Source organism: Gopherus evgoodei, chromosome 8 (genome assembly GCF_007399415.2).
Source record: "Gopherus evgoodei ecotype Sinaloan lineage chromosome 8, rGopEvg1_v1.p, whole genome shotgun sequence".
Taxonomy (NCBI): Eukaryota; Metazoa; Chordata; order Testudines; family Testudinidae; genus Gopherus; species Gopherus evgoodei.
This window is the reverse complement of record NC_044329.1, coordinates 38,763,786-38,782,663: the sequence shown is the minus strand read 5'-3', so window position 1 is coordinate 38,782,663 and position 18,878 is coordinate 38,763,786. Positions and strand designations below refer to the sequence as shown.

The following is an 18,878-nucleotide window of genomic DNA, read 5'->3' as shown; positions in this document are numbered from 1 at the left end:
CTGTGGACATTCATCCCCCTGCCTGCCTCATTCACTGCAAACAGTAGCTGTGTTTGTTTTTTAGATAAGCAGCTCTGGGAGCCCCGAGTTCACAACAAAACAAAGAGAGGCATCACAACAAAACAAAGAGTGTTATCTTTACTTAAAAAGCATTATGGGAAGGTTCTGAAAGTCAGCATAGTAAGATTAATCACTGTTTACACTGGCACCCCAGCGCTGCAAGAGCAGCACTGTTCTCTTTATTCCTCTTGTCGAGGTGGAGTACATGCAGTGCTGTAGCCAGGGAGATACAGCGCTGTATGTGCCTTGCCAGTGTGGACAGGTGGTAAGTTACAGCACTGTAAAGCCACCACCTGCGCTGTAACTCTCAAATGCAGCCAAGCCTCAAAGTTTTCAACTACAGTTTCCAGTTTTATAAGACAGACTGGAGATTTCCTTCATGCTCCCTCCTGGTCTATTTTGTCATTTACATACAAGTTTCCTTTTTCTACATGGATAACGAAGTATTGCTTTTTAGCCATAGCAAGAACACAGAGCTTTCTCTGAGGCAGCTCTCTGACATTCAATCTCAAATACTTGTCGAGATTCCCCACAAGGAGCCTTTTGCCAGTTCTTCAGGATTGAATCTGCTCAGAGAGCACTCAGCAAGGCAAAGAGAATAAAGTGTTGGGAAAACAGTACTTGTGGTCTGAGTCCCCAGCCTGGGCCTGTCCCATGTGTTTGAGTCCCATCCCTTTTGCTTTCATTTTAGCTGAGACCTGGTCTACACTATGGAGTTGGGTTGAAGGAAGCCACCTTAAGTTGACCTGTTACTGTATGTGTCTACACTACTGGGTCCTTTACACCGACCTAAGTCACCTCTAATGTCGACTTCTGTAATCCACCTCTGCAAGAGGCATAGCACTTAATCTGATTTTCATGAGTGGACTGCAAGGTAGTGCCGATGCAGCATTGTGTAATTCAACTTAATTGGCCTCCAGGTGGTGTCCCACAATGCTCATCTATGACCACTCTGGAGATCATTCTCAACTCTGCTGCAGTGTAGCCAGGTACAAAGGAAACAGCGCTCCCCTGCTAAAGTCTTGGGGATTTTTGATTTCCCATTTCCTGTTTGATCAGCATTGGGAGCATGCCAGCTAGAGAACAGCTGATCAAGGAGACTACATGCCCCAAATGCGCTCCAGCCTGGTCTGCACAGGATGCGCTGGATCTCATTGCTGTGTGGGGAGAAAAGTCTGTACAGGTAGAGCTCTGATCCAGCAGAAGAAATGCTGACATCTATGCAAAGATCACTTGTGGAATGGGGGAGAAGGGCTACACAAGGGACACACAGCAGTGCCATATGAAAATTAAAAAACATTGCCAAGTGTACCCGAAGGCAAGGGAGGTGAACAGTCGTTCTGGTGCTGAACCCCACACATGCTGGTTCTACAATGAGCTGCATGCGATTCTCTGGGGTGACCCTATCAGTATCCCCCAAGCAATGTGGATATCTCACAGGTTTGTGAGTCTAGGGACAACAAGGAGGATGATATGGTGGAGGAGGAAGAGAAGGAGGAGGAGAATGGGAAACAGGAGAGTGGTGAATCCATTCTCCCCGAGAATCAGGAAATATTTTTAACCCTGGAGCCCTGTGGGGTGCAGGACATCATAGTGGCTGACTGTGATGCTGGGGAAGGCACCTCTGGTGAGTATACAGTTACAATCAAAATTCAGTTAAACTTTAGTAGGCACACACATTCGGTGATATTGCATGTTTATTGTGAAGAAAAAGCGAGGTGCTATGGTTCTCTGCTTACAAGAGGTTGCTCCACCTATGCAGATGGTGGCCCCTGGAAAAGAATGTTTATGTGGACTGGGATAGTCCAGGAATCCTCCATGGCTATCTCGAGGAAACTTTCATGGAGATACTCTGCAATCCTTTGCAAAAGGTTTCTGGGCAGGGCAATCTTATTTCCTTCACCATGGTAGGACACTTTCCCACATAACTCCTGAATTAATTCTGTTGTCATCATCATATTTTTTTTTATAAAAACAGCCTTGCTATGGAAACATTTTATTCATGTACAATGGCTCCTTTACTTTTCCCAAAACCGACAGCTGGAAATGTGTCCTTCAGCATGTCATCAACACCTGAACGCAGACTTTTGCTGATTAGAAGAAGGAGAAAGAGAACATGGGAAGACATATTCACTGAGATAATAAACGCCTCCAGGACAGCTGACATAGAGCTGAGAGTGTGGAAGATTTCACTGTCTGAGAAGTTAGACATGGATAGCAGAAAAGCCTCCCATGACCAAGAGTGTGCAGCACAGGATGCAATGCTTCAGATTATGAGAGACCAAGCAGACATGTTGAGGGTTCTGGTTGACCTGCAGGAACAGAAGCAGGAGGGTAGAGTTCCTCTGAAGATCCTAGTGGACAACCAGCCAGCATTGCCTGGTGCAGAATCACCCTCCCCCAAGAGTTCCATGAGGCGTGGATGAAAAGTCCATTATCCCTTTCACTTAAGTTGCGGGGAGGGTACAAGGAACAGAAGGCTCTCATTCACAGACCTTTGATGGTCTAGAATGTGGTGTTATGTTAACACAGCTAAAAATGTTTCTCCCGTTCTAACTTTTCAACCCCCTTTCCCCAAGGTTATCTTTTTTTTCTGTTCTCCCTCTTTATTTATGTGTGTTAAATAAAGTAAATGGATTGGAGAAATAAATGTTATTTACTGAATAGAAGCAGTGAGCTTGGGCAGGGGATTGGCTTTACAGGGACAGTGATATAAGCCAGATGAAGGTTTGGGAAAGCACAGTGCACACAAGCAGCTCACGTTACTGTCAGTCATTACTGAAATGGCTTTTCAAAGCCTCGCAGATATGCAGTGCCCCTTGCTGTGCTCTTCTTATTGCCCTGGTGCCTGGCTGCTCAAAAATGACTGTCCTGTGATCTGCCTCAACTGCCTACACCTGCAGAATATTTCCCCTCTTTTTTCACAGATATAATGGAGCACACACCAGGCAGCTATAACCATGGGGATGTTCTCTTCACTAAGGTCCCACCCAGGGCCGGCTCCAAGGACCAGCTAAAGAAGCAGACACTTTGGGTGGCTAATACCAAGGGGCGGCCCTCCAGTCGCTATTGGGGCGGCACATCTGGGTCTTTGGTGGCAATTCGGCGGCGAGTCCCTGTAACGAAGTGGGGGGGGGTTCTGTGTTTTCCAGTGGTTTGCATGCACAGAGGGTGGGACTCAGTGTCCCCGGGGTGTTACTGGTTTAACTAAGTGAGGGGAGAGGGAGTTTGTTGTTACAGAGGACCAGAGAGGGACCTGGGACCCCGGCTGATGGCCTGGAGGATGGAGACCCCAGCACCTGGTGACCTGGTAACCTGGAGACCCAGCTCAGGAGACACAGCCAGTTCTGGCCAGTGGAAGGACAATAGGCTGCAGAGAGAGGACCCCGGTGACCTGACCAGCCGGTTCCAGCCAGAGGAGGGCTAAGAGAAGAGGAGACCCAGGCCTTCCTGTTTATGACTCTGTTTACCTGGAGAGAAGACAATGGACAGAGGTGGGGCTTGGACTGGGGATATTGGAGGCCCAGCTGGGAAGCAGGGGAGCTCTGAGCTGGAGAGGGGAAGCAGGCAGAGCCCACCTGGATGCAGAGAGACTGGGATGTGCTGTTATTGTGAGAGGCCAGGCCTGAGGCCCTGAGAGTTTCCTGTGCTGTGTTCAACTCAATAAACCCTCCTGTTTTATGCTGGCTGAGAGTCACTCTGGTCTAGAGAACAGGGTTGCATCAACCCCTTCGGGGGTGAGGAGGCCCGGGGAGTCAAGAGCGCGTGGACTCCCTGAGGGGGCCCACAGTGAGAAACAGGTGTGCTAAGGCTCAGAGAGGTGCAGCTCCAGGAGGTGGAGGGGCCTGACCCCAAGAGAGAGTGGACCCCCGAGAAGGGCTGTCTCACTGAAAGGGGTACCCCCCCCCCCACGGACCGCACAGGGCCACGAGTGGGCACAATCTGTGAGTCCGTGACAGTTCCTCAGTCCCTCTCAGAGCAAAGGATCCACCACTGAATTGCCGTCGAAGAGTGGAGCGGCGCAATCCCACTGCCCCATTTTTTTTTCTGCTTGGGGTGGCAGAAAACCTGGAGCCAGCCCTGGTCCCACGCTGTTAGTAAACTTCTACAGTGCCCTTTTAAATGACCAAAGGGACATTCAACCACCATTCTTCACTTGTTAAGCCTACAGTTGAATGGGTCCTTACTGCTGTCCAGATGGCTGGTGTATGGCTTCATGAGCCCTGGGAACAAAGGGTAGGCTGGATCCCCCAGGATAACTATAGGCATCTAAACATCATCAATGTTCATTTTGTGGTCTGGAAAGAAAGTCCTGGATTGCATCTTTTTTAACAGACCCAAGTTCCTAAAGATGTGCATGTCATGAACCTTTCCCAGTCATCCTACGCTGATGACGGTGAAACACCTCCTGTTATTCACCAGCGCTTGCAACACCATTGAAAATATCCCTTTTGGTATATGTACTCTTTGGAAAGGTGGTCTGGTGCCAAGATGGGGATACGTGTGCCATCTATTGCCCCACTGCAATTATGGAACCCCATTGTGGTAAAATCATTCACTATGTCCTGCACATTTCCCAGACTCACTACCCTTCATAGCAGAAGTTAATTAATGGCTCTGTATGCTTGGGACACAGCAGCTTCCACGGTTGATTTACCTACTCCAAATTGATTCCACAATGACTGGTAACTGACTGGCATTGCAAGCTTCCAAAGAGGGATTGCCACTCGCTTCTCCATTGTCAGAGCAGCTCTCATTTTTGTGTTGCTGAACTGCAGGGCAGGGGAAAGCTCTGCACAAAGTTCCTGGAGGGTGGCTTTCCACATCTGAAAGTTCTGTAGCCACTGCTTGTCATCCTATACCTGCAAAATGATGTGGTCCCAGTCCCACCAGTCATGGGACCAGAAACGGCACTCAATAGAGTGCAGCTGCTCTGTGACTGCCAGCAGCAACTATGAATTGTTTTTTTTTCAGTGGTTTGCAGCAGGGCTCCTTGTAGGACATCGCTATGTTCCACACAGCGAACCTAACTTCGACTCTGGAAATACTGGAGAAGAAGGCATGAGGTGTTTGAGATGCTCACAGCAAGGGTGCACAACTGAGCAGGCTCCATGCTTCTGTGGTTATGGTGTCCACATGGTGGTTTTAAGGCGTGAAAACCACTGGTTTTTTTGCCATTGATATGGATGTTGATGCAATGTCCCCATTCTCCCCTGTGACAATGTTTTGATCCCATGAGACATTGAACAAACATCTCAAAACACACTGTGGCAAGTTGCACTTTGGGATAGCTTCCTACAAAGCACTGCTTTATGCATATTGATGCAGGCACTGTTAGTAAGGACATACTCCATCAAGACAATAGGCATGGTGTGGCCACTCACAATCAATTTAATTAATTTGGAGGCTCCATAAAGTCGACTTAATTTTGTAATGTAGATAAGCCCATGTCTGGTATATTCAACTGCTGAATCTCTCACATGATTAGAAATATCATAGCCAAAACACTGAAGCATTTGCTCCTTAATGATCCATTTTCTCTTGTAATGAGGATTTATTGTAGTGAATGTGTGTGCTTGTTCTTCTGCTCTGTTTCCTCTCCGATCTGCACTCTGAGTAGAATATGTGACTTTAGCCTTCTCTTCCTAGTTGGGATCATTTGCTTTTAAAGTGTTAATGGAAGCCCCCTTGGGATTGTTCTCTGTGATACAGGAAGTATAGGATGATTGGTTGAGGACCCACAGATTGTATTTTTTGTCCAACATAGTTAGTGGGAGGAAGGTGGTTGCAGAGTAGAGTCCCTCGGTTCAAGCCTGTGATATTTACATTGTAATCTGACTCAAAACCTACTCCCTGTCCAGGGCTCTGTCAGTCACCAAACTATAGTAATTGTCAAATGATTTCTTTAGTATAAATAGAAGTCTGTCTGTGATGGAGCACCGGAACTCCCCATTCAGTCTGTAATCTTGCCCATGCACATATAAAAGGGCGATCACAGTCCCCCAGGGGAGATTTTTCGGCTACTAACAAGATGAAAGTCATTAGTGTAATATCCAGTGTGTTATCATTCACATCCAATCCTACTATCATTACCTTGGCCCTTGCCTATAGTTCTCCCTTGTCCTGAGTCCGGACCTCCATTTCATGTAACTGAGATTCTTAATACTCTAGATTCTGATGAACTGTTATTTCGCCCCTTCTGTAATCCATCTGAAACATTCTGGAACTCTCTTCTGTGATTTTTCTGAACAAGTTTGTTATATCTGTGTTTGTGCCTTCATCCAGGTCAGTGGCATTTGCTGTAAGTAGCAGAGCGTCAATGGGCACATTTTCCTAGCACTCACTTTATAGACACGGTGATTGAAATCTGAACATAAGAACATAAGAATGGCCATGCTGGGACAGACCAAAGGTCCATCTAGTTAGCTCAGTATCCTGTCTTCCAACAGTGGCCAATGCCAAGTGCCCCAGAGGGAATGAAAAGAATGGGTAATCATCGTGTGATCCATTCCCTGCCACCCATTCTCAGCTTCTGGAAAACAGAGGCTAGGGACACCATCCATGCCCATCCTGGCTAATAGCCATTGATGAACCTATCTTCCATGAATTTATCTAGTTCTTTTTTGAACTCTGTTATAGTCTTGGCCTTCACAACAATCTCTGGCAAAGAGTTCCACAGACTGACTGTACATTGTGTGAAAAAATACTCCATTTTGTTTGTTTTAAACTTGCTGCCTATTAATTTCATTTGGTTACCTCTAGTTCTTGTGTTATGCGAAGAATTAAATAACACTTCCTTATTTACTTTCTCTACACCAGTCATAATTTTATAGACCTCAATCATATCCCTCCTTAATTATCTCTTTTACAAGCTGAAAAGTCCCAGTCTTGTTAATCTCTCCTCATATAGAAGCCATTCCATACCCCTAATCATTTCTGCTGCCCGTTTCTGAACCTTTTCCAATTCCAATATATCTTTTTTTAAGATAGGGTGACCACATCTGGACCCAATATTCAAGGTATGGGTGTACCATGGATTTATATAGCAGCAATATGATATTTTCTGTCTTACTATCTAGCTCTTTCTTAATGATTCCCAAAATTCTGTTCGCTTTTTTGATCACCACTGCAGGTTGAATGAATATTTTCAGAGAACTATCCACAACAGGGCTGGCTTCAGGCACCAGCCGACCAAGCATGTGCTTGGGTCAGCACCTTGGGGCAGGGTGATGCTCGGTTTTTGTTTTTTGTTTTTGGTTCATCGAGGCAGCGCCGGAGCGTTTTTTTTCGTTGTTGTTTCCGGCCGGCGCTGGGAGGGCAGGGGCTTGATGCGGCTCTGGGAGGGCGGGGTCTGGCGCTGGGCCCTCAGGGGAAGGTGGGGCTTGGGGCAGCGCGATGCTCAGAGAGGGGGCGGGGGGCTTGGCACGGCGCTCTAACGGGGTCAGGGCTTCGTGCAGCGGTGGTGCTCAGGGGCGGGGTTTGGGGCAGCATGGTGCTCGGGGGCGGTGGGGGCTGGCGCAGCGCTTGGAGAGGGCGTGGGGCCTTGGGGCAGCCCGGCGCTCGGAGGGAGCGGGGTTTCAGGCAGCGTGGCGCTCGCGGGCGGGGTTTTGGTGGCGCGGCACTCGCGGGAGGATGGGGGTTACGGCAGGGCAGTACTCTTCTTTTTTGCTTGGGTGGCAAAAAAGTTAGAACTGGCCCTGTAAATAACATGTCCAGCTACTTCTGTTTCTACGGGAATTCTGTCTCATTCTGGGGCTGATTCAACACTCAGTTTAGTCAATGGAGACATTCATATGGGTCAAACTAGTATTCATTCACCTCATACATAAGTTGACTAATGTTCGGTGAACATATAAAGGGTATGAAACTTATCTTTAAACAACTTATTAAGCAAAAAAGAAGATTAAATATTGTGTATACACAATAATTTAATTAATTCCATGAAATTAGAACTGGCAGCAATGCCTATTTGGGAGTGCTTAACTTTTGCCATTATAAAACTCTCTTTTCAGTTGCTAAACTTCGTCAAATGTTATTCTTTGGACTGAAATTTGCCATGCTGCCTCAGGCTGAATGTTTTTCAACCTTCAGCTAAAACGGTTCATCCATTTCTGAGAATAGAATTAGGGGAAAACATTGTTTTTCTCAGATTGAAAAAATGCTTAGAACCATTTAATTGAGAAGCTCTCCTGACCCAATGCTTTTGATCAGGGAATATTTACTGGGTGGGCACCTTAGTATTAGGATTGTGCCTTTTGCAGTCCCTTTGAAGATTTGCAAACATTTAGCTGAGTTATAAATTTATGAAAAATCAGAGTTTGCACATTCTCAGTAGAGGTTTAGAAGTAGGTGGTTCTATTCTCTAAAGATTCTGTCTGAATAGAGAACGATCTATCACCACAGAGATTCTACATGCAATGGGACTGCACATGTGCCACCACCACAGCGTGACTATGATAGAGTGCTAGGTATGAAACCCTGTGTCATCGCTCTGTTCACAGCAGCTCCAATCAGGCATAGCAGATTGGAGTTGAGGAGGCAGACCTGCGCTTCATTTATGGTTGGGACAGGGCAGAAAGGCTAATAAAGCCATTAGCCAGAGCCCATGAATAGGCACAGGATGGAAATGAAAAGGGGGAAAGCAGGCAGTGAGAGGGAGAGAGAGATTGCTCTCCCCTATGCTTGGAAAGGTGCCATGTATGTGGTGAAGGTGGTGGGACTCATATATAAATAAACTGCACAAGGTGTTGGACCAGCACAAGGGTCTCTGCTGTGCAGAAAGAGACAGAAGTGGAACTGAGAGAAAGGAGACTGTCTCTGTTGTGATCTTATGGCCCCTCTTACAAGCACAAACACAGACTGAAGAAGGGGTAGCCTCATTTGAATACACAGGGATTGTTGGAGACTGAGATGACAGCAGGGCTTTGAGAATGACCGGGAGAAGTACAGGCTGGAGGTGAAAAGCTCAGAAAGGGTCTGCTTGGGGAAGAACAGGGAGGAAGGGTCTGTAATCACTACAGCACACTTTTCTTCAGAAGTTGGGACCAAACACAGAATTTCTGAGTCTCAGCAGTCCTCTGCTGTCTTGCAAATAGCTGTGAAATCCACTGGGGAAATGTTTGTCTCTTCCCTCTTTAGTGGTTGGTCCACAGAGAGGATAACATTGTGGCTTTGAAGGTCGCAATCTTGCTGATGATCCACGTGGCAGGTTAATATGGTTCCACACAACAGAATTTCTGATTTTTCCCCAAAATTATTTTTTGTAAAAAACCTACGAATATACATTGAGAAATGGAAACATCAAAAGCTGAACCCTACATTAAAGGAATATTAAAGTTGTGAAATCAAGCACTCAGAAGACCTCCCCCACTGCAACTTGAGACCATTGCTCCTTGTTCTGTCATCTGCCAGCACTGAGAGCAGACTAGCTCCATCCTCTTTGGAACCCTCCTTCAGGTAGTTGAAGGCTGCTATCAAATCCCCCCTCACTCTTCTCTTCTGCAGACTAGATAAGACCAGTTCCCTCAGGATCTCCTCATAACGCATGTGCCCTAGACCCCTAATAATTTTTGTTGTCCTCTGCCAGACTCTCTCCAATTTGTCCACATCCTTTCTGTACTGTGGGGGGAGCAAAACTGGACACAATACTCCAGATGTGGCCTCACCAGTGCCAAATAGAGGGGAATAATCATTTCCCTCAATCTGCTGGCAATGTTCCTACTAATGCAGCCCAGTATGCTGTTAGCCTTCTTGGAAACAAGGGCACACTGTTGGCTCATATCTAGCTTCTCATCCACTGTATTGCCCAGGTTTTTTTCTGCAGAACTGCTGCTTAGCCAGTCGGTCCCCAGCCTGTAGAAGTGCATGGAAGTCTTCCATCCTAAGTGCAGGACTTCGCACTTGCCCTTGTTGAACCTCATCAGATTTCTTTTGGCCCAATCCTCCAATTTGTATAGGTCACTCTGGACCCCATCCCTACCCTCCAGCAAATCTACCTCTCCCCCAAGTTCAGTGTCATCCGTGAACTTGTTAAGGGTGCAATCCATCCCATCATCCAGATCATTAATAAAGACATTGAACAAAACTGGCCCCAGGACCAACCCCTCGGGTACTCCCCTTGATACCGGCTACCAGCTAGACACGGAGCCATTGATCACTACCTGTTGAGCCCAATGTCTAGCCAGATTTCTATCCACTTTATAGTCCATTCGTCCAATCCACACTTCTTTAACTTGCTGGCAAGAATACTCTGGGAGACTGTATCAAACACTCTGATAAAGTCTAGATATATCACGTCCACCACTTTCCCCATAACCACAGAGCCAGTTATCTCATCATAGAAGGCAATCAGGTTAGTCAGGCATGACTTGCCCTTGGTGAATCTATGTTGACTGTTCTTGATCATCTTCCTTTCCTCCAAGTCCTTCAGAATGGATTCCTTGAGGATCTGCTCCATGTTTTTTCTGGAGACAGAGGTGAGGCTGACGAGTCTGTAGTTCCTCAGATTCTCCTTCTTTCCTTTTTAAAAAATGGTCACTATATTTGCCTTTTTCCAATAATCTGAGACCTCCCCCATTAGCCATGAGTTTTCAAAGATAATGGCCAATGGCTCTGCAATCACATGAGCCAACTCCCTCAGCACCCTTGGATGCATTCCATCTGGCCCCATGGACTTGTGCACGTCCAGTTTTTCTAAATAGTCCTTTACTTGTTCTTCCACAACTGTGGGCTGCTCACCTCTTCCCCATACTAGGCTGCCCAGTGCAGCAGTCTGGGAGCTGACCTTGTCTGTGAAGACTGAGGCAAAAAAAGCATTGAGTACTTCAGCTTTTTCCACATCATTTATCCCTAGATTGTCTTCCCCATTCAGTAAGGGTCCCTCACTTTCCCTGATCACCTTTGTGTTGCTAACATACCTGTAGAAGCCCTTCTTGTTACCCTTCACATCCCTTGCTAGCTGCAACTCCAATTTTGCCTTCCTGATTACATCCCTACATGCTTGAGCAATATTTTTATACTCCTTCCTAGTCATCTGTCCAAGTTTCCACTTCTTGTAAGCTTTCTTTTTTTGTTTAAGCTCACCAGAGATTTCATGGTTAAGCCAAGCTGGGCACCTGCCATATTTACTATTCTATCTGCACATTGGGATGGTTTGTTCCTGTGCCCTCAATAAGGCTTCTTTAAAATACAGCCAGCTCTCCTGGACTCCTTTCCCTCTCATATTAGCCTCCCAGGGATCCTGCCTATTAGTTCCCTGAGGAAGTCAAAGTCTGCTCTTCTGAAGTTCAGAGTCCGTATTCTGCTGCTTGCCTTTCTTCCTTTTGTCATGATCCTGATCTTGACCATCTCATTGTCACTGCTATCCAGGTTGACACCAACTTCTACTTCCCCTACCAATTCTTCCCTGTTTGTGAGCAGCAGATCAAGAGAAGCATGGCCCCTAGTTGGTTCTTCCAGCACTTGCACCAGGAAGTTGTCCCCAACACTCTCCAAAAACTTTCTGGATTGTCTGTGCACTGCAATATTGCTCTCCTAGCAGATGTTAGGGTGATGGAAGTCTCCCATGAGAACCAGGGCCTATGATCTGGAAAATTCTCTTAGTTGTCCAAAAAAAGCCTCGTCTACCTCACCCTCCTAGTCTAGTGATCTATTGCAGACGCCCAACACAACACCACCCTTGTTGTTCTCACCTCTAAATTTGACCCAAAGATTCTCAACAGGCTTTTTTCCAGTTTCATACTGTAGCTCTGAGCAATCATACTGCTCTCTTACACACAACGCAACTCCTCCACCTTTTCTCCCCAGCCTGTCCTTTCTGAACAGTTTATACCCATCCATGACAGTGCTCCAATTATATGAGTTAGCCCACCAAGTCCCTGTTATTCCAATCACATCATAGTTCCTTGACTGTGCCAGGACTTCCAATTCTTCCTGCTTGTTTACCAGATTTCTTGAGTTTGGGTACAGACACCTAAGAAAACTAGCTGATTGCCCTACTTTCTCAGTATGAATCAGGAGGCCTCCCTGTTCCTCCTGCATGATCCAACCAGATCATTGCCATCTTCATTGCACATTGTTCAACTTCTGCACTCAGTGAGTCCTTGCTTAGTTCCCCGCAGAACACTGACTAATTCACTGTTCAATTTACAGGTTCTGACTGAGTCATGGTCTCTTAATAAAAAGTAGCATATGACCATGAAATAAAATGCCGTACCATACTATATATTCATAACAGGGTTGCACTGGCAACCTTAACTTTGTCATTTCCACACTATAAAACATGTAACTTGGCAACCTAATTTATTTTTAATATATTATTTTGTATGACAAAACATTGATATCCGAGATCTGCAACATGATGGTTTTCTAGGTGGAGAGAGGGGGAGAGCCTTTGTCTGTGGCTGTGATTGTGATATTGTACTCCGGGGTCCTTTCCCTGTCCAGGGGGCTGTCTGTGACGAGTTTGTAGTAGTTATTAGAAGAGGAAATTATTTTAAAAGGCAATTTTTCTTCTAAATGACAAATACGTTTCCGTTTTCAGCAGAATCTTGATCAATGATATTGATCAAAGCTATCAGTGTCCCCGCCAAAGAGTCTTCGGGGGCTACACTGGACACAGATGTCAGCGTTATCTCTGGCGCATTGTCATTCTCGTCAAGAATTTCTATTGGAAGTTTACAGTGAGCAGTCAGACCTCCGCCGTCGGTCGCTTCCACATCCAATAAGAAGTTGTTTGAGATTTCATAATCCAGATTCCATTTAGTTATCACTTCTCCGTTATCAGGATCCATCTTGAATAGTTTGGAAATACTGTCGGGCATGTTGCTAAAAGAGTAGACAATCTTTGCGTGTAACCCTTCATCTTTATCAGTGGCTTTCACCTGAAGCACTAAGAAGCCCCGTGGTAGATTTTCACTCAGGCTGACTTTGTAGATCTCTTCAGTAAATACGGGAGGATTGTCATTGGCGTCAGTGACATTAATCCTTATCTGAACAGTCCCAGTTCTGACTGGGTCCCCCCCCATCCACAGCCGTAAACATCAAGTGATGGGAACTTTGCTTCTCCCGATCCAAATGCTTACCCAGAACTAATTCTGTGTATTTATTGCCATTTGTGCTCTCCTTCACTGACAAGACAAAGTACTGATTCTGGCTGAGCTGGTAATTCTGTACTGTGTTGATCCCAACATCGGGATCTTGAGCCATTTCTAATGGAAACCGAGCCCCAGGTAGCGCGGACTCACTTATTTTAAAATCAACATTGCTTCTGGTGAAATACGGCGGATTATCGTTAATATCTTGGATTTCTACAATCACATGAAAAACGTTGAAAGGGTTTTCAATTACCGTTTCGAGATTTAGAACACAAAGGGGAGATTTTCCACATATTTCTTCTCGGTCTATTCTGTCATTTACATTTAGGTTTCCAGTTTCTGCACCAATGGCGAAATACTGCCTTTTTGAACTAGAGACAATACGGAGGCTCCGGGACAACAGTCCTCTGACATTCATCCCCAAATCCTTGCTAAGGTTCCCCACAAGGGAACCTTTGGCCATTTCCTCAGGAATCGCATAGCGAAGCTGCTCAGAGAGTGTCGGGCAGAACAACGAGAATAAGAAGTGAAAATACAGTACTTGCCATTCGTATCTCCGACCTCTGGTTCTGTCTCTTGTTTTTATCCATGTCCCTCTTAATTTCGCTGCATTGTTCTCGTCCATTCCGAACGGACTGGGAGTTTTAGATTCCAGCTAAATTGAAGCCTTCTGCGATAAGTCTGAATAAATAAAAAGGCTTCTCTTCTCAATATTATATGGAAACGCCTGTCAGAGACTGATGTTTTCAGTGAGTCTGTGTGGATATGTCACTGCTATGTCTCCTCTCTGCTCTGCACAAGTTGACTGCGATACTGTCGGAATCTGCAATGGATCCCCAGCTGCCGCTCCCTCATTGGCCAACAGCGACACTCTGCGTCTCAGCCGGAGATCTGCAGCTAGGCGGATCTCGATAACGCAAATATATGGCGCTGAATAGAGACTAACTCTGACCCCAATTAATTTGAATGTCGAAGGTAAAATAATGTAAAGAACTACTTAAAACAAAAAATATATTTGTCAAACCAACCGATACAACAGTGCTCGAAATGCAAGCAAATTTATACCGATAAATTTACTCATCGCATTTTCATTTGGGGTATAACTGGACAGTTTGATTCAACGTAGAAAAACGGAGCTTCTGAAAACAAATGCCCTCGCTTTCTGAATATTCCAACAAGTTCCCATTCGGGAATAAGACCCCATTTACCCATATTTCTTTGAGATCTTGTATATGCCTATTAAATATTTTCTTGGAGGTAAGATAAACTGTTTCTGGATATCGAAGAAAATAGACTCCAAACATTATAGCTAATAAAGATACATTAATAATCTTCATTACTGTAACCAAACCCTTACTCAGAACTTAATTCCTGGCTTTAATATGGAGCTATGATATTAATTTTAAATAACTTAAAGTGTTGTCTAAGGCAAGCAGATCAGAGTCTATCTCAGAGAAAAGAGCAACTTTAAAAATAATTAGAATGAAATTATACATCGGAAGAGGCAGTCAATTAAAAACTAAGGCATAATCCACTGGAAACTAATTTTAGAAAGAAATATTTAAAATTCAGTTGGCATCCTTAGAATGCATGTCATGGTGTTCTCACAAGGAGACCTTTAGCCCGTCCCCCCGCCCCTTTCCAATAGATATAGATATAAATACAAAACTATCTTATTACTACTTGGAGATAAGAGAACATATAGCGAAGATCAGGAGTGTTAAGTTATAACTTATTAACTGTTACTGGAAAATTCACCTAACTGTATCAGTAGATACTTCACTCCTTCATTTAAACACAAGGGGAGGAACCTCTTTTTCTCATTTGCTTATGAAAAGAAAGTGAGCAGAAACTCTCACCCAAGCGGTTTGATAACTAATGATTACTAAGAATTTTACATATATATACTTAACCCCAGATTTGTTAATACATTTGGCAGTTCAGAGATTATCTCGAAGGGATCATCAGACACTCAGGTTATTAGAGGAGGCCAAGAAAATGTCTTTCCTGCCATGTCTGTATGGCAAAGAAGTGAGGCATGTTTGTTTCCGACACAGACCTCACAATTATCCATCCCTTAGTCATCTTCTGCTTGGATTATGCCTGCTGTCTAGATGGAGTTATTCCTAAAGGCAAATGTAAATTTCATCTAATATTTAATTTTATCTAATTAGTTAATTTAGCTTTAACTCTAATCTTTCTTTTTATAAAGAAACCTTTATATTTTAGATGCTAAAGGATTGGCAACAGCATGATTTTTGGGTAATATCTGAGTTGTATATTGACCTGGGAGTGTGGCTTGTCCTTTGGGATGAGACAAACCCTTTGCGTGATGAAACTGGTTTTAAAGAACCACTCATAGCCTCATAGACTTTCATCTAGTCTGACCTCCTGCACAATGCAGGCCACAGAATCTCACCCCCCATTCCTGTAACAAACCCCTAACCTATGCCTGAGTTACTGAAGTCTTCAAATCATGGTTTAAAGACTTCAAGATGCAGAGAAACCTCCAGCAAGTGACCTGTACCCCATGCTGCAGAGGAAGACGAAAAACCTCTAGGGCCTCTGCCAATTTGCCCTGGAGGAAAATTCCTTCCCAACCCCAAATATGGTGACCAGTTAAACCCTAAGCATGTGGGCAACACTCACCAGCCAGCACCCAGGAAAGAATTCTCTGTAGTAACTCAGATCCCACCATATCTAACTTCCCATCACAGACCATTGGGCATATTTACCTGCTAATAATCAAAGATCACTTAATTGCCAAAATGAGGCTATCCCATCCCCTCCATAAACTTATCAAGCTTAGTCTTGAAGCCAGATATGTCTTTTGCCCCCACTACTCCCCTTTGAAGGCTGTTCCAGAACTTCACTCCTCTAATGGTTAAAAACCTTCATCTAATTTCAAGTCTAAAGTTCCTAATGTCCAGTTTATATCCATTTGTTCTTGTGTCCACATTGGTACTAAGCTTAAATAATTCCTCTCCCTCCCTGATATTTATCCCTCTGATATATTTATAAAAAGCAATCATATCTCCCCTCAGCCTTCTTTTGGTTAGGCTAAACAAGTCAAGCTCTTTGAATCTCCTTTCATAAGACAGGTTTTCCATTCCTTGGATCATCCTAGTAACCCTTCTCTGTACATGTTCCAGTTTGAATGCATCCTTCTTAAACATGGGAGACCAGAACTGCACACAATATTCCAGATGAGGTCTCACCAGTGTCTTGTATAACTATACTAATACCTCCTTATCTTTACTGGAAATACCTCACCTGATGCATCCCAAGATCGCATTAGTTTTTTTAATGGCCATATCACATTGGCGGTTCATAGTCATTCTGTGATCAACCAATACTCCGAGGTCCTTCTCCTCCTCTGTTACTTCCAACTGATGTGTCCCCAATTTATAACCAAAAATCTTGTGTTTAATCCCTAAATGCATGACCTTGCACTTTTCACTATTAAATTTCATCCTATTACTATTACTCCAGTTTACAAGGTCATCCAGATCTTCTTGTATGATATCCCTGTCCTTCTCTGTATTAGCAATATCTTCCAGCTTTGTGTCATCTGCAAACTTTATTAGCACATTCCCACTTTTTGTGCCAAGGTCAGTAATAAAAAGATTAAATAAATTGACCCCAAAACCAATCTCTGAGGAACTCCACTAGTAACCTCCTTCCAACCTGACAATTCACCTTTCAGTATGACCCATTGTAGTCTCCCCTTTAACCAGTTCCTTATCCACCTTTCAATTTTCGTATTGATCCCCATCTTTTCCAATTTAACTAATAATTCCCCATCTAAAACCATATTAAATGTCTTACTGAAATCAAGGTAAATTAGATCCACTGTTTTTCCTTGATCTAAAAAATCTGTTACCTTCTCAAAGAAGGAGATCAGTTTGGTTTGGCACGATGTACCTTTTGTAAAACCATGTTGTATTTTCTCCCAATTACCATTGACCTCAATGTCCTTAACTACTTTCTCCTTCAAATTTTTTTCCCAAGAGCTTGCACACTACAGATGTCAAACTAACTGGCCTATAGTTACTCAGATCACATTTTTTCCTTTCTTAAAAATAGGAACTATGTTAGCAATTCTCCAGTTGTACAGTACAACCTCTGAGTTTACTGATTAATTAAAAATTCTTGCTAATGGGCTTGCAATTTTATGTGCCAGTTCCTTTAATATTCTTGGATGAAGATTATCTGGGCCCCCCAATTTAGCCCCATTAAGCTGCTTGAGTTTGGCTTCTACCTCAGATTGGCAATATCTACCTCCATATCCTCATTCCCATTTGTCATCCTACCATTATCCCTAAGATCCTCATTAGCCTCATTAAAGACTGAGGAAAAGTATTTGCTTAGATATTGGGCCATGCCTAGATTATCCTTAACCTCCACTCCATCCTGAGTGTTTAGTGGTCTCACTTCTTCTTTCTTTGTTTTCTTCTTATTTATATGGCTATAGAACCTTTTATCATTGGTTTTAATTCCCTTTGCAAAGTCCAACTCTACATGGTCTTTGGCCTTTCTCACTTTATCCCTACATAATCTGACCTCAATAAGATAGCTTTTCTTGTTAATCCCTCCCATCTTCCACTCCTTGTAGGCTTTCTGCTTTTTCTTAATCACCCCTCTGAGACGCTTGCTCATCCAGCTTGGTCTACAACTCCTGCCTATGAATTTTTCCCCCTTTCTTGGGATGCAGGCTTCTGATAGTTTCTGCAACTTTGATTTGAAGTAATTCCAGGCCTCCTCTGCCCTTAGATCCATAAATTCTTCAGTCCAATCCACCTGCCTAACTAATTTCCTTAATTCTTTAAAGTTAGCCCTTTTGAAATAAAAAACCCTAGTCCCAGATCTGTTTTTGTTTATCCTTCCGTCTAGTTTGAACTGAATTAACTCATGATCACTTGAACCAAGGTTGTCCCCTACAACCATTTCTATGAGGTCCTGACTACTCATCGAAACCAAATCTAAAATGGCATTCCCCTCTTGTTGGTTCTTCAACTACTTTGTGAAGAAATCAATCAGCTATCACATCCAGGAAAATCTGAGCCCTATTATTATTACTAGCACTTGTTCTTCAGTCTATATCTGGGAAGTTAAAGTCTCCCATGATCACACAATCCTATTAGTATTTACTTCATTAAAAACATTAAAGAGGTCTCTACCCATATCCAAATTGGATCCTGGCGGTCTGTAGCACATCCCAAGCACTATCTCAGGGGAGGCTCTACTAGCTTTCTTTCCAATGTGATTTTTGCCCAGACGCTCTGTCTTATCCATTCTATCACTTCTTATTTCTTTACAGTCTACCTCATCATTGATATACAATGCTACTCCACCACCTTTGCCTTTATTTCTGTCTTTCCTAAACAGCACATATCCTTCAATACCTGTACTCCAGTCATGACTACTATTCCACCATGTTTCTGTTATCCCTATAATATCCAGTTTCACTTCCTGCACCAGTAGCTCTAGTTGCTCCATTTTGTTACCTAGGCTCCTCGCATTAGTGTACAAACATCTTAATTTTTGCCGTTTGGCTTCAATGACATTCTTTACCTGATTAGGCACAGACATTCTACCACCAATATCACCTATTAGACTGCTATCTACACTACCCTTCCTCATCATGTCCATTCTCATACCCACGGCTGTATCCTTTCTTACTTCATTTTCTTCCCTCTCAATGTTAAATTCCAGTGTGGAGAT

The 18,878-nt window shown here is 44.0% G+C and overlaps 1 pseudogene; it reads right to left on the bottom strand.

Annotated features, from left to right (window-relative positions):
• Positions 1-12,366: 12,366 nt before the first annotated feature.
• Positions 12,367-13,779, bottom strand: LOC115656173 (annotated as a pseudogene).
• Positions 13,780-18,878: the final 5,099 nt, after the last annotated feature.